Raw genomic sequence first — 14,771 nt, 5'->3', positions numbered from 1 at the left:
GCAAGACCCAGCAGTGCGCGCTCAACAGGCTGAGCATGGAAGCCGCATGATGGATGATAAGGCGCCAATGAACAATGGAAACCCCTCCCGCTCCCCTGTGTGTCGGTAATGAACAGGTCTGCAGTTGCTGGTGAAAAAGGAGGGAAATTGACGTCATTCGAGGACTAGCGCATGCGTAAGGCTAGGCAGGACCCAACAGGTCTTGCCCAACACGCCGAGCACATGCGTCAGGGCCCAGAATTTGCCACCACAGAAGCCAAGTGCAAGGGATAAGCCCGCCGACACAACGAAGAACATTAAATACCCTCCCCCATCAGCATGTGTAGTGGTTTACAACAGCTGCACTGGACATCCACTTTCGGAGGGCGGGATGGCGCCTATTTTTATTAAGAGGGCGCCGTTTGTTTTCTGAGCTTTCTACTTGACACAATTGCCGTAGCTTTTTTCAGGATATAATCACCCTTCCGAGAACAAAACGCCGTCTTTCTTCTTAACCGTAGAGCTTGGCTGTGTCACGCTTCGCTGAGGGAAAACTACGCTAAGCAAAACATAGTCAACGATGAAATAACTGATAAAGGGGTCGCCGTGATGTGAAATAAATACGGCGCTATAGGGTGCGCATTTTTGGTTCGATAAAGCCAAGCGAAATTCTCAACTTGCACTCCATATTACTACATTCAGTCATACACTTGACAAAATGTCCACGAAAGACAGCGCCCAATAAGAGCGTAAAGTTCTTTTCCCCCTTAATTCAACAGGGGATGATGCAGAACACACAATTAATGGTGTTGAAATTTCGTGCCAACAAAAGGACGTAAAAGCTGGCAGCAAACCTGAAATTCTTCAATGGACGCCAGGCAAGAACGAAATAACAATATTTCGCCCGGGGATAACACCTGCGGTGTTCCTTTTTTGTATAAAGAGCGAAAGGCACGCTAACTCGCGGTATTTTTCTTTGTGGTGAGTTGGGTAAAAAGGAAAATGGCCTTCCTTTCCTCCCTGCCTTTAGAAATTTTGTCTTTTTTTACTCTTTAAATTCTTTTTTTAGTTTCTCTGAGTGAATATCGCATTTACTTCCAGAAGTTATGATATGGCCTGACATACAGGACTAGGGAAGGAGACGGAAATGAAAAAAAAAATAAAAATGGAGAATTTTGCGATGAAGAATGAGTTACTGGAAATTGAGCGACCCTGACGGGACGCGGTCGACCATCGTCAAAACTGGCGGCACAACCGAGGAATGGAAATCTAAGGTGTGAAAATATTAAGCGCTGGAGAAGAGATTGACGCTGAAAGCCAAATGAAATTATGTGTAAAGCGACTAACCTGCCGGGGTGCTGCAGATCCGAAAAAAAATTTGAATGACTGCAGGTAAAATTTCTTTACCTCATGAAAAGTGTAAGAGAGAAAACCAGGAAGTATAATTATGAGGACGATAGCGAAGACCCCCTCAGTGGATAAAAGTGTCTTGCTTTTGGTTTATTTTCTATTTCTGGCAGTTTCTTTCCCCGAGACGTATTTCATTTTATTATTTCCCCCTGATTTTCCTTGAAGCCATTTTTGCATGCTCGCTCAATTTTAACTATGCACTACGCATTCAAGCTCTTGCTAGCTTAAAAAGCCTAAAAAGAATGGGAGAGATAAAAGATTGGATGTGTGGGCACTTTCGTAAAATGTGATAAAGAATGCATCGGAGCATGTGTAGGCGCCCTGCACAAGGGAACATATCAAGATGCCGTGGTATTGGTCTGCCTTGCATAGTTGCGCGTGTGGTGAGGTAACGTGCTAAGATGCTGTCTGCAGGGTGCTGAAGGTCGGCGTATCAATGAGGGAAGCCTGGGTGGGATGAATCAGGTTCTGTACCTTCTTCATTTAATGCCTGCTGTGTGAGCTCACGGGTAACGCCATGGACGCCTTCGTTCCTCTCCAAGGACTCGGGGCCTGGGGTCTGCTCGATGTGGAATTCGGGCAACGGGTGAATGTGCTGTAGGATGCGGAGAGCAGGTGGGGAGATGCGGGCAGCTTGAAAATTGCTGCAGTCAGTTTGCAAGTCGGAGATGACGGTGGTGTATTCTGTGCCCGTCGGGGCAGCCGGGGCAACATCCGTTTTTTCGCACGTGTCGGCATCAATGTACTTGAGCGTGGCTTTCATGAGGGATTCGTTTTTTTTGTTGTTGTTGTTGGTGGTGGTGGTGGTGGTGGTCATAGTGAGTGCGCCAGGGCTCTTGGTGAAATACAGCCGGCGTCTGTGCTACAGGTGTCATGTCCATGGTGGCAGAAGTGCATTAGGCAACAACCCGCACTCGCCGTCTTCCGGATTTGTAGGTGAGAAGCGTCTTACCCGGCATGGGTGGTACGATGAAGTGTTGGCGGATGCCGTTAAAAATGCGCTGATTGACTTGGATGGGAGTCAAGTAACTTATTTCTGAAAAAAAAAAGAACAGCAGGATTACTTGCACCCTCGGCTCGACTAGAGAGTTTTGATTTCTGTGGCGTACTGCGGCAGCTGTAACGGCCCTATCCATCTGTTTGAATGAGCCAGAAATGACTTACCGGAAGCCATTTATGAACGAGATTTAATAAAAGGTATTGCAGGCAAAGAAACCCTGTGTGAAAAGGGTGTTTGTCGCACCAATACAAGAGTATTGTGTGGTGACAGCATATGTTGAAGAGGAGTTAAAATATAGAGATGAAGACGCACTCTACGCTGTGTGTCATAGTGACACGACACATATATATTGAAATATTATTCGTTGGAAAGCCCCAGTTACTTATTTTACAATAACTATAAGCCATTTTTACCCCAAAAAGATAGGTATCATCGCCTGTCATGCCCCTCCCACCTGTCGTGTCCAGTTATCTCTTAGCTTTACGGTAATATGGTGCTGCAAGGTAACCGCCTGCCCAACGTTAGCGTAATCCAGATTAACCAATTACAAAATACCGCCCCAATGATGCAAATTCTTGTATACTAAAACTGCTTTTCGAAAGTATCGTTATTTTATAGGAGCAAGAAAAAAGCGGGAGAGGGATATTGTTAGAAGCGTACTGCAAAGAAAAAGGGGCAAGAATGGAGGGACATTATTACATCGTAGATAAAAACATGTCCAATCACGCACCAGGCACTGAAAGCTTTTTTCATGCTGCCACACCCACTAAAAGCGTAAGAGATGCCAAAGAATATGTAAGGCGCGAGATATTTCTGTTATCGAGCACGCTGTTGTCATTCTATGGCGCCATGGCAAAAATCATAGCTTAAAAATAATAAAGGATGATCTCTCAATTGTACTACAACGTTCAGCTTCACAACAATTCTTGTTAGTACCGTGACGTAGATGCAATGTTAGCACGTAATTAAAACGCTCCAATTTTTGCCGGCGCTGAACGTTGTATTACCGCGCCCTGGACTAAGGGTGCTTAGGAAAATAAAGTTTGCTTCCTTCGTATGACCATCCCGAGAAATTTTTTCGAGTCGTCCTGGACGCGGAAATCGCCATTATACCGGCCACGAACACGCCCAAGATGCTGGTGATGTACACAAGGCAAAGCAAACGCGCTTCCTCTTTCGTGCTTAGACAAAGTACACTCTGTAAGAAACTATTTCCAGCGGTCGCTGTAAAGAGATGTAAAAGCAGGTTTATTGACCAACCGGGACCAATTTTCTGAACTCGTAGTATAACGTCGAGCGCCTAGACTCCAAAGTACACGGATCACCACCTTATTGCACGACCAATGAGAAAGAAAAGAGTGGCACGCGCATTGCAAGTGACCCCGGGCCAATGAAGGTGTTAATTGGTCCTCGGTGTGCAATTTGTCGGCGTAGATTACGGTACTGCGTTCACTTAACTAAATTTGTATCTATCCAAGACTCGTAGGCAAAAAGGAGCAAAAGTTTGTCTTCTGGGCGACTAACGGCCTTCGCCACAATCATTACTCCCTTTGTCGACTAAATGTGGGTGGACGAACGGTTAGTCTGTCACCCGGTTAGCCCGTTCCGATACTCCCTAAGACGAACTGCTGAAAGGGAGTAAAAGAAAAAACAGCATCACCAGGCACCGAACGACCGAGTCCCGCAACAATACCCAAGAAATACAATACCCTACCACTAGGCCACTTGGAAGGCTGGAAGTTACAGTAGAAAATATGCATTGATGTGTACATCGTGCAGTACTGTACACAGCGCGACAGATTCATTGCAACTGGTGTCCGAATTTCTATGCGTGCAAGCGAACGTAATTGCGATTTGCGCTTTGCGCTTTGCTAATGCTAAGGGCTATTGCTCAGTTCGATTCTAGGTAGAGCCTCACAACCGTAGTTTTTTCTTGTAAAGAGCAATCAACTTGTCGCCTAGTTGAGACAGGTGGCTGGGTGATCGGACGACTCATTTGTTTCCGCACAAATTAGGCCAAACTAAGCACGTGCTTAGTGATGGATACATATAAGTGCTCTATTTATCGTATGTGAAAGCCGTCGTTAGTGTGAGGGTCAGAATAGGGAAACGGACCATATTTTTCTGCATAGCGAAACCAAATTCGGTGTTGTTTAGCCATGAATTCTTCAACTTAGCGTTGCTGGACGATCGGGACTGGAAAATGCAACCGGGTTTTACAGCAGTTGCAGCATTTTCATAGCTTTGGTGCGCAAGGCAATTATGCATGTACCGAGTCTAAAAGACTTCTTTAAGACGCTTAGCTGTCGCGAGCATTTTTGATTTGCAGTTGTGGTCATCAGCAATTAATGCGTTTTTCTCGTCTGTTAAACATATACATATTCATTACGCTTAGGGATCAACGTTTGTTATTGTCCCTAGTATCTGTTTTATTGTTGACATGCTTCAAATATTTCATTGGCCGTTATTAACTCGCGCGAATCGTGCGCAACACAGCGTATTAAAATAACCTCACCGAGAAGCGTTTGTCCATCGCGCTTCACCGCTCCTTGCCATTACCCGCCGCTCGATTAAACCTAGGTGCTTTTCTTATATTTAGCATCGATATTTTCTGCCATGGCACTATCTAAAGGACCCACTGGCTGCAATGACTTCTGTTTTGGAAATCCCAAACTGTACACAGGCATGCGCGAAACGTCAACGACGACGCCATTACAGGGGATTAACGACGCAGCAAAGACACTAGAGTAAATACATGCGTTTCGGCTTCCCGCTACTCGTTATAGATCGGCGGGGACGAACATACAGTCCGCATTTGTGCACATGACACACACTCTGCCACAGTTACTCTACTTGAGGATGAACGGTTTCCCGCGAAGACTAATGGCTGTATTTTAGTTCTATTTTGCTCCCTTTTGCCTTAGAGTGAACGAAACGAAACTAGTTGATATAATCGTGGATGTTGCTTAGTATAATTGTTATTTCCCGTTGTCAGTTTTGTCTCAATTTTGTTTTGGTTTCACCAATCCCCCATTCCTACTTATTCAATAGCATATGTGTTAAAACAGCACGTAAACTTTCATACGCATATAATTAGACACGTTATCAATTACCATTTGTTGAAATAGAACACATCCGTTTCCGCATCGCCTTACTCTAACGTTGTTTCTCCTCTTATGTCGTGTCATTTTTTCTCTGAAACAGTCCATTTATTTACCACGAATTCTATACTAACTGTCTTAAGCCTAGGCCTGCCTAAGTGTTGCAATCGTAGCGTTTCTCTTTCAAGACGTTTTGTAGCTTGTCGTCTATGGTCCAGAGTAAGCTTTACATGTGTTAATTCACTCCTCAGTCGTATGGCTGTCAACGCGCCCTGCGATGCTTATGGTGGTGAAATGACAATTCAACACGTGCTGTGTCATTCCTTGCAATTTATCCTTTCAAGCCGTTTTTATATAGAGGTCGCTGATTTGGGTGATCAGCCGTCGACGGTGGTGATGATCTTGTGACAACAATCAGTCCCGTCGAACGTGCCTAAAGCGGAAGATACCAGCCAAAGTAAACGCTTAGTTATTGCGCCTGTTGGAAGCACCTTGCCTTCGTACGCATCCGAGCTGCTATTCAGTCCTATTTCTTTTATTTGTCTTAATCTTCCTCAAAAACAATCCCCTCCCTCCCCTCTCCAAATCCCCGTGTAGGATATCACACCATGCCTGGTGCATGGTTAACCTTCCTGTCTTCAAGTTCGTTTTCTTCTCGAGCTTGACCAAATAAAAGAATGCCGAATTTCTGAACATTAACTTCAATATTGCGCTTGGAATTTACAATTCACGAGGCCTAAAATTGCTTACAGGGACGCTGCAGCACTTTTTTTCAACTTTTTTTGAAATCCTAAATGCTTGCCGAACGTAGTCAACCAACACATCCAGTACTTAGATTACGAGGTCGCAAAGTGCCACAGTAAAAAAATTACTGCTCTGTGCCCATCAGATAACGCAGACGCTTGCTCAAAACATTTTTCTCTTTCCCGGTATTGGCGTTCTTCTACGGCTAGAATTACGACATTTCAGCGGTTTAGCGGCGATTGCCGGCTTTGCTACAGTTCCAGCGATGAACACATTGGATGTCCTCATAAAACAACAAAGCCACAAAAGCAAAGACGAAAAGGAAGGCGTATCTGCTGTGACGAGCAAATCACGCAGTACTGCTCCCGGCCTGCGATAACTATAACTTTAGCAGCACTTCCAGACACGAAGAAAACAGTAAAGGCGTTTATCTGAAGTGTTGCAAAGACCCCTTCAAGCAAATTTTTGTTAAAGTAGTACAGCTACCAAAAAGCCTGACCAGCAGCACGGAGCAGCCAGTAGGCGACTTCTTCGCGCTCGTGATTTCATAAATTCCGATGACAGATTTTTCATTGCGAGCGAACATAAGACGGCTGTGAGGGCTTCGCTGAATTTAATGTTTAGCTAGGCAGCCGAGCCGGAATTCAAACTTGTCGTTTCAGATATCTCCTGAAGACATTACCACGCCCATAATCGGGGAAAGCCATTAGGTACTGCTAATGGCTCTTGCAAACATAATGACTTGGAACTAGTCTGGACTGGCACATTTTCCTCCTTGTCTATTTATTTCCGGTATACATACAGTCCTTACAGAAAAACGTATGTTTCATGTTTCATCCGTGCTGACGGCGACCATGAATGCCAAATTTAACGGTAAGCGCGTTTTACCCGTCTCATTTTCTCTTTATATTTTGAAGCTTTCACTCATCCTGCTTCGGCTGCTTTCGACCAAACGAAGCAAATGCACGCTCTCACCCCATATTTCAGCGTGCGAACAGGTCGTCGCCGCGAATACCTACAAAGTCAGAAGGTCATCTGTTTAGACACCAAGAGACACTGACGACCCACGTTGTCGAAAGTACTTCATCATAGCTACCACCTCCGAAAGTTGACTCGCTTGTCATACAGAAGGTACTCTTCTTCGAATACATGCCACCGAACCTGAGCAATTAAATTCCCTTTTACGCTGACGCTTCGTGTGTTACCTGCTGCGCCTTGAACCTGTCTTTAAAGAGGGTCGAGAAGCTCTAGTGCCAAACTAAAACAACAAAGAAGCCGCCCAGCCACAACCGTTTAGAGTCTTCGATATTATCCACGCCTACTGTGATTTCCGAAGCACGAGCACTCAAGAAATATGGGCAGTTCACGACAGCAGCGCTTGCTTCGTGTTACTTTGTTGCATAGACTGAGGCAACAAAAAACAAGTGTGCATAAAGAAATATGTCAGCACCATATACCTCGCGCAACTCAGCGATCGGTGGGTGCCTCCCCAGACTACACAAATATAAGGTCTGGGAGGAGTCTGAACAAAGGCAGCCATCTGCTATCTGCTATTCGCTGTGCAGGTAATCGTGACAGAATAAACGTCGAACTAAAATGATCAAATGGCGTAAATTATAAAAAAGCATAAACGTGAACACAATCGCAATGCCACAACTACCCATTTCCGCGAATGCCACAGATAATGGCCGCCATACAGCAACGCCCCACCTATCCGACGCAGAATGATGTGGTGTTTGGGCGCGATATTGTAGCGCAAGCTACACTGGCCGAGGTTGAGCAGTTTCACGTGGACCTTGAAGGGCCGTGCTGCGGAAGCGCGAGGAGCATTGGATTGGGTTGGGTTTGGAGTGGATTGGATTGGATTGGATTGGATTAAATTAGATTGTATTCGATTAGAAATCCAATCCAACTGGAATACTGGTGTGTAGAGAATTGGGTCTGCACATTCGCCGGCCTGCGCATTCTAGAGGAGTTACGTCATAGCCGCGGCAGATGCACTGGCGCCGGCGCGTGCCCAGCTGTGCGCCTCCGTTGCGCAGTAGCCAAGCCTGACGCTGCGCCGGAGCCGCTTGATAGCCGTTTCGCGTGGCTCCTGGAGAGCGGTGCAGCGCATCCGCGAGGAGCAGTTACTGGCCCGGACTGGACTGGACTGGACTGGACTGGACTGGACTGGACTGGACTCGACTGGACTGGATTGTAAATCGTTTTAGCAGCAGTAATAATCAGCTAATTCTAGACAACCAGGAAACCTAAGAATAACCAGCTGAACCTTAGCTCACGCTACGTATATCCTGGCATGGCCGAGCTAAGTCACTGATAATTTTTCTCTTCTCCCTTTTCATTGGTACTTACATTTATGTTAAAATAACCAAAATATAAAAGATATTTGCGTATATTTGCAGCCGTCTCTTCTCTGGCAAGTTTTAATTATTTTGTGCAATTTTGGTCCCTGCTGACGAGCCTATTCACTCGATAAGCTGGGTCGCCTATTGCGTATTCTGGAAACACAGACAACCTCAAGTGCTTCTTTAGACAAGTTTCATTTTCGCTTGCCGTATATCTTTGCCTTAGTAACATTTTAGGAGAGTGCATTCGATGTAAGGAGCCCTTAAGTTTCCACTTTTGGGAAAAGTATAGGGTAGAAAAATATGAAGGTCCTTAATTCGCTTGCTCTAGTCTAAAATACGCACTTGAATAAGCACCCACCCCCACCAATTCGCCATTATTGTCCCACTTAGTGAGAGCTTATTTCTCCCTGCTTCGTACATGCGAAGCAGGAAGCTGCTTGTGCTGAACGATTTTTGTTGCGTGAAGGCACTTTGCTGAGATCTTTCCGGGTATAATTCTGGTGCGTCGAACCTAATTTTTCCACCCATGGCTACAATAGCAAATCATAAGATGACACTAAACTGCAACAGGAACTTCTTACAGCCAAACCGCCATAAACTTACTTGACTACGAATATCGGCTGGTTGAGTGAATTCTTTCCATTTTCATACTTCTGTGTCTGTGCCCATTTTGGGCCGTCCTGCCTTCTGACTCAAAGACAAATGTGGAGAAGAGGTAGCGCAAAGTTTTGCTTCGGTATTTCTTAAAGAGTTGCTTACAGAACAGATGACATTCTGTTTCCGCAGAGCTTGAAGATGCAACTCCCTGCTCTAGTCCCCCGGGCATCATTAGAGTCAATACATAAGAAAGTCGTAGTTCTGTTTGAAGAAAAGACGTTTGCGTTTCATTACTGGCAGGAATCCTACATCACCACGAAGTTCCTTACCGGCTTAAATCAAGCAAGAAACTACGGTATTTCGGTGGGAAGATGACGACCTGCCGATATAAGACCGTAGACACGCACGCACTTACGCACACACACCCACACGCGCGCACGCACGCAAAAAAACGCGACGCCTAATATTGAACCATTACGACTCTTTCACCGATGTTTTTCCATCTGAAAACGTTCGTTTGTAATCGAATTCAACAGCTTGTGAGGAAAGTAGAGATCCACACGAAAGTCACGCACCGTCAGCGAAAGCGAGAGGTGCAACAAACAAGCGTCGTTGCGAAAGAGCGGCCCAACGCACTCTGGTCAATGATCTCTCGGTTCAATCGCAGCCAGATACATGAATCACCACTGACCTTAGCGTCGTCTGGTCACGCATCGTAAAATCTTTGCCCTAACATTTCTTCTCCCAATATTTTTATACATTTATCTTTTGTTTTCTCGAAATTTGCTGGTATTCTTTTAAAGTGGTTTGACTCTATCAATTGCGTTGTTGGTGTTTCTTTAGCTTCAAGGCCCGTCTAAAAGCCGACAGCAGCTCCGTTCTACTCTTGCCGCTTGAATTTTTTAGGAGCAGAGTCGTGGGCTGCCACTGCAGAGGGCAAACCATGGGGGAGTTTCTAAGAACCTGCCGACGTTGAAGAGCAGATCGAGGTTTCTTTTCTGTCTGGACACGGATGTAATATTGACGGCAAGTGTGGAAAATTTTCAAATTGTTGCAAGCTGCATCGATCGGGGCTGCATCTGATAAAAATCCACTACCTTGTTTCAAATCATACCGGCCCTTGAAATAGAGCAAATTTACACGAAATGTCCGCACACAAAGAGGAGACATTTTAAAGCAGAAGATTTATGTGCCCGATGAGGAAAAATACCGGTGTTCGGAGTAGCGGATGACCGTCAAATGTTACGACCCTGTGTAAAAGAGTCCTTCTGACAGAAAGGGTGTCAAGTAGAAAAGCTTCTCCCCGCACCCTCCCCCCCCCTCCCCCCTCCCCCTCCCCGCCCCCAAGAACAAAAAAATGGAAGTGTAGCCAAGAACAAAAAAATGGAAGTGTAGCTCAGCTAACCTTGGATATGCAAACAAAAAATTGGCTTAGTCTGGTTGAGCCTTGGTTTCGCTTGGGTAACCTTTGATGTGGCTCTATTGCCAACCACGGCTCAAAGCCGTTCGGTCCAGTGCAAGGCTCACAGAAGGAGGCCCGGCCTCGCTTTTATTCTGGGCGAACGCGGCATTTCTCTTTCACGGCGAACGCGGCCCAAGATGAGTCCCATCGCCCGAGACGCCCCAGCGGCGCATGCGTGCGAGGCTGCGGGTTAGGTCGGCGGTCGATCAGCTGAGCGGCCGCTGCGTCGCCGCCGCGACGGGAGTGGCCGCGATGTGAGCAGAACTGGTGCGCAGCGCCGACAGCGGGCCCGGCGAATCACGCGATGCGCTTCGAGGGGTGTGTCGCCGAGGGTGTGTCTCTGGTCAAAAGGTTAAATTGCACATCCTCCGCGAAACCGCTGCACGAAAGTAGTAAAGCTTTGCTTTAAAAAACTAGCCCGAGCATCTCATCGCTCCACAAGAACGCCCGACTCTAAACCCTATAGCGTCCCATTAGCTTCCAGATCAGCTACTCTGCCTGGCGTTTGGCGCTGCCTAGAAGCGCAATCAAACCTAGCGTGAGCCCAGCGTGGTTCCACGACAGCGACTCGTGCCGTCAAAGCGCGTCACGGTAAACCGCCAGTATACCTGGCTTCCATCGGGGTGTTCTGTGCACGTGGTTAGTAGCCAGGTCATATTGTTTCGTTCCGCGTCACAGAATAGAAAGTGCTTGGACGTCACGCGCACCGAAAGTTTCTGCGTCGGCTAAGCGCAGCCAACCACGCTTGTACGCGAACAACTGCGAAGTGCAGCAAGCGTACAATTACAGCACAAGCCATAAGGCTTGCGCCTTATAATCCACGTGGGCAGACCTAAGTGTCCCCAAGAATTTTCAATGCTGCAGGAATTCTTGGGATGATCCAACAAGTTATAATTTGTTGGCCGGTTTATCTCACCATTTTGGTCCGTCGGTATCGGCCTTCCCTATATTGGGCCCCCACTTTCCCTTTAAAGAGGAAGGGGGTGGGGGGCACTATAGCGGAGATTGGAGAGGCCGCACGGAGGAATGAGAAGGCAATTTTACCTTAAAACCAAGACGCATAAAAGAGATCAGTGTGAGGGCGTAGGGTGGTTTGTGCTTTGCGAACCCACACAACAATCAAATATTGCATGAATTCGTAATACGCTCAATAGAGTAAAAATAATCTAAGGGGAATAATCGAAAAAATGGTTGGGGAACAGTAGTTTTGTGTATTTGGACAGGGCAAGCGCTTGTAAAATATTGTCACGTGGCCAAAGACGACACAGTTGTCTTCGAGGAAATCAAGCTTATTGGAGCGAACGTGTGCTTTCCTAACAACTCAAAGAATACAGGCGGCGAAGCAGCAGTCAACAAAGTGACGTGCGAAGGTGAGCGTCGACGATTCGAATGCCGCGGCGTCTGCTCTGCAGGCCTTTATCTTACGGCGCGAGTGTTTCTGGAACCGTCGATTTACATCCAGAACATTGTAGATCAGAGGTGATTACTCTGGGCTAGTGACGTTAAGACGAAACAGTCTGCTTATCTGAATGAGGTAGCCCGTGCGGAATAAAAATAAAGAATGGAAGACGCGCTTCTCTTGGGACACAGATAACAGAGCTGTGCGTGGCCGGGCAGTAAAAACAAATAATAAATACACAAACCAATGCATGGTTCGCGGCAATATGTTTGTGTCAGCAAAGCGCATGAAAATTTCGGCGGCTGAGAATGCGCTCAAATGGGTAGCGTTTTCAACTTCGAATGCGCATATGAGAACGTAAACAGAGAATAGTTCTGTGGTATCTTGCAGCCGTAGGGCTTAGAGGACGAGCTAACACAGCTACTCTACGTAACGATTGGGACAAAGGGGAGTAGTAACTTGGGAAAAACAGAAATACACGCAGCGGGTGGTCCACACTAGTAGAGTTGAAATAGTGTCCCTAGATAAGGTTACAAAGTATCGGCATTCTTTTCTCCCATTGTTCCCTGCCGCCGCCGTGATCATTGGTCACCTTGCATCCCGTGACACTTTGTTGACACTGCGACGGTTCGTGGGCGCGCTATTTTGTTGTTTATGCGTTTTTCTGTCGATCAAATGTGGTAGACTCAGCTCGTCGTCTTTGCCCTGCGGCGGCGCGCGGCTGTTGCCGTTTGGAATGCGAATCAAAGATGATGCGCGTCGCAACATTTCAGCTGCAGAAATGCGTCCGAAGATGCCGTGTTGCTGCGTCTTCAGTAGTGTTGTTTACAAATGACCTCGTGCAAGTTAGCGGTGAGGCCGCAGAAGCGCCAATCTGGCAACACTGATAAACAACAAAATGGCCGCCGTTGCTCACTTGCGTGCCTCAGTGACGGTACTCTGTGTCTTATATAGTGACACAAAATTGAAATATGGTTGCGTTTTGACCAAACACGATCGTTCCATCATATGGTAGGTTGTGAAAAGAAGCTTCAAGAAAGTCTGCGGGTATAATGATTAATGTATCGTTCCCGAGGCAGTGATCAAAACTAGGTGCTTACGACGTCTACCGTTTCACTTTTAAAGGGACTCTGCAGCACTTAGCATCGACTACTCGGAAAGTATTGTGGGATAAAGTTAATTCTCCCAGCACCCTCCTCCCCCAAATATTACGAAAATCCGTTCAGTATCACCCAAACTAAGCGTGATGAGAAATAGCGCATAATCGTTCCCCCTCAACTCGATTGCGGACAACGCGACGAAATCTGCGCGCACTCTCCGTGAGAGTGGGGCGGCTCGTGGCGTTCTCTTCGGCGGCCATCGTATATCAGAGGCCGGGGAGTTTTGTCCTTTTAAAGCAAAGCATTACTACTTTCGTCCAGCGATTTCATGGAGGATGCGCAAATGACCTTTTGACCGGAGACCCACCTTCGGCGACACGCCCCTCGAAGCGCATCGCGTGATTCGGCAGGTCCGCTGTTGGCGCCTGCGGGCACCGACAGCAGCCGCCATCGCCGCTGCGGCCGAGGTAGCCAACCACCCCCGCAGCCTCCCATGCATGCGGCGCTGGGTCGTTTCGAGCAACGTGAATCGTCTCGCGCCGGGCGAAGAGGAACGGTGCGTTCGCCATGGATGAACGCTGCGTTCGCTGCGTTTGCTCAAAGGTTAACCAAGTGAAACTAAGACTCAACAAGACTAAGCCATGCTTTTGCTTTGCATATCCAAGGTTAGCGGAGCTAAGCCGCAGCCATTTTTTCTCTGCAACGTGGAGGGGCCTATTTCCGGCCTGGTGCAACAAAAAAGCAGAAATAGCGCTCCTGCGCTGCGCAGTGGGCTCTGCGCAACCGGCTATCGGATAGTACAAAGCCACACAATAACACACAATACAATAACACACTTGGTGACAAGGACTTTTCAACGACCGCCGATCAAAAAAAAAAAATACAAACGCAATCGGCGATGATCGTTCGTAAAAGCCTGCGGGTCCGGCGAACCACAGGCTTGTCTGCGGCGGTGCGCTGCGATTTTGCCCACCTGCGCATTTATGCGTGTACTTTCATTGAAGACTGCTTGTTTGCGTCGCCGTTAAGAGTACATGGTCCAGCGCTAGCTTTCCTTTGTATTGCATGGCTCAGACACAAAATGCCGCGAGCGGTAGAAGCGTGAAATCTCTTTTGTCAGTCTGAAAGTGGTGGCCGTAAAACAAAGTGGGCGGGCGAACTGAGTGGCCGTTTTGTTGCCTCGTTTTGGCCGTTTTGTTGCCTCAGAGGACGGGAGCTTTGAAGGCAAAGAGAAAAAAAAATAGCGAATTGCCAATAATATTCCATAATAACTGACAATAATCTGCTGAAGTGTGAAGACAGGGGACAACCGTCAACGCAACCGGAAGCGATCAATTCTCGGTTCTAAACCCTTTTGAGGTCAAAACTGGCGTGTCGGCCTTCAGATAGTTAATGAAAGGGGGAGGGCTGGGGATTCTGACCACGTCGTGAGGGCTGCATAATAGAGCCACGCGGGCCGGAGGTTGCCGACCCCTGCACTAGAAGGTAGCGATCACAGTCAGTTTCGACCTTATGTAAATATTTGGGCGGCGCACCGTGTATGCGGCTGTGTTATGTAAATATAGAAGTGCATATCTCTGCAGGAAGCTGAGGTGCGATTCGGTGCGTGTTTCGCGGCTTTTAATTCG

This window comes from Haemaphysalis longicornis, unplaced genomic scaffold (genome assembly GCF_048455015.1).
Source record: "Haemaphysalis longicornis isolate Haplotype H1 unplaced genomic scaffold, Haemaphysalis longicornis Haplotype H1 scaffold_2, whole genome shotgun sequence".
NCBI classification, from domain to species: domain Eukaryota; kingdom Metazoa; phylum Arthropoda; class Arachnida; order Ixodida; family Ixodidae; genus Haemaphysalis; species Haemaphysalis longicornis.
The sequence above is the reverse complement of the archived record's forward strand: the minus strand, read 5'-3'. Positions refer to the sequence as shown.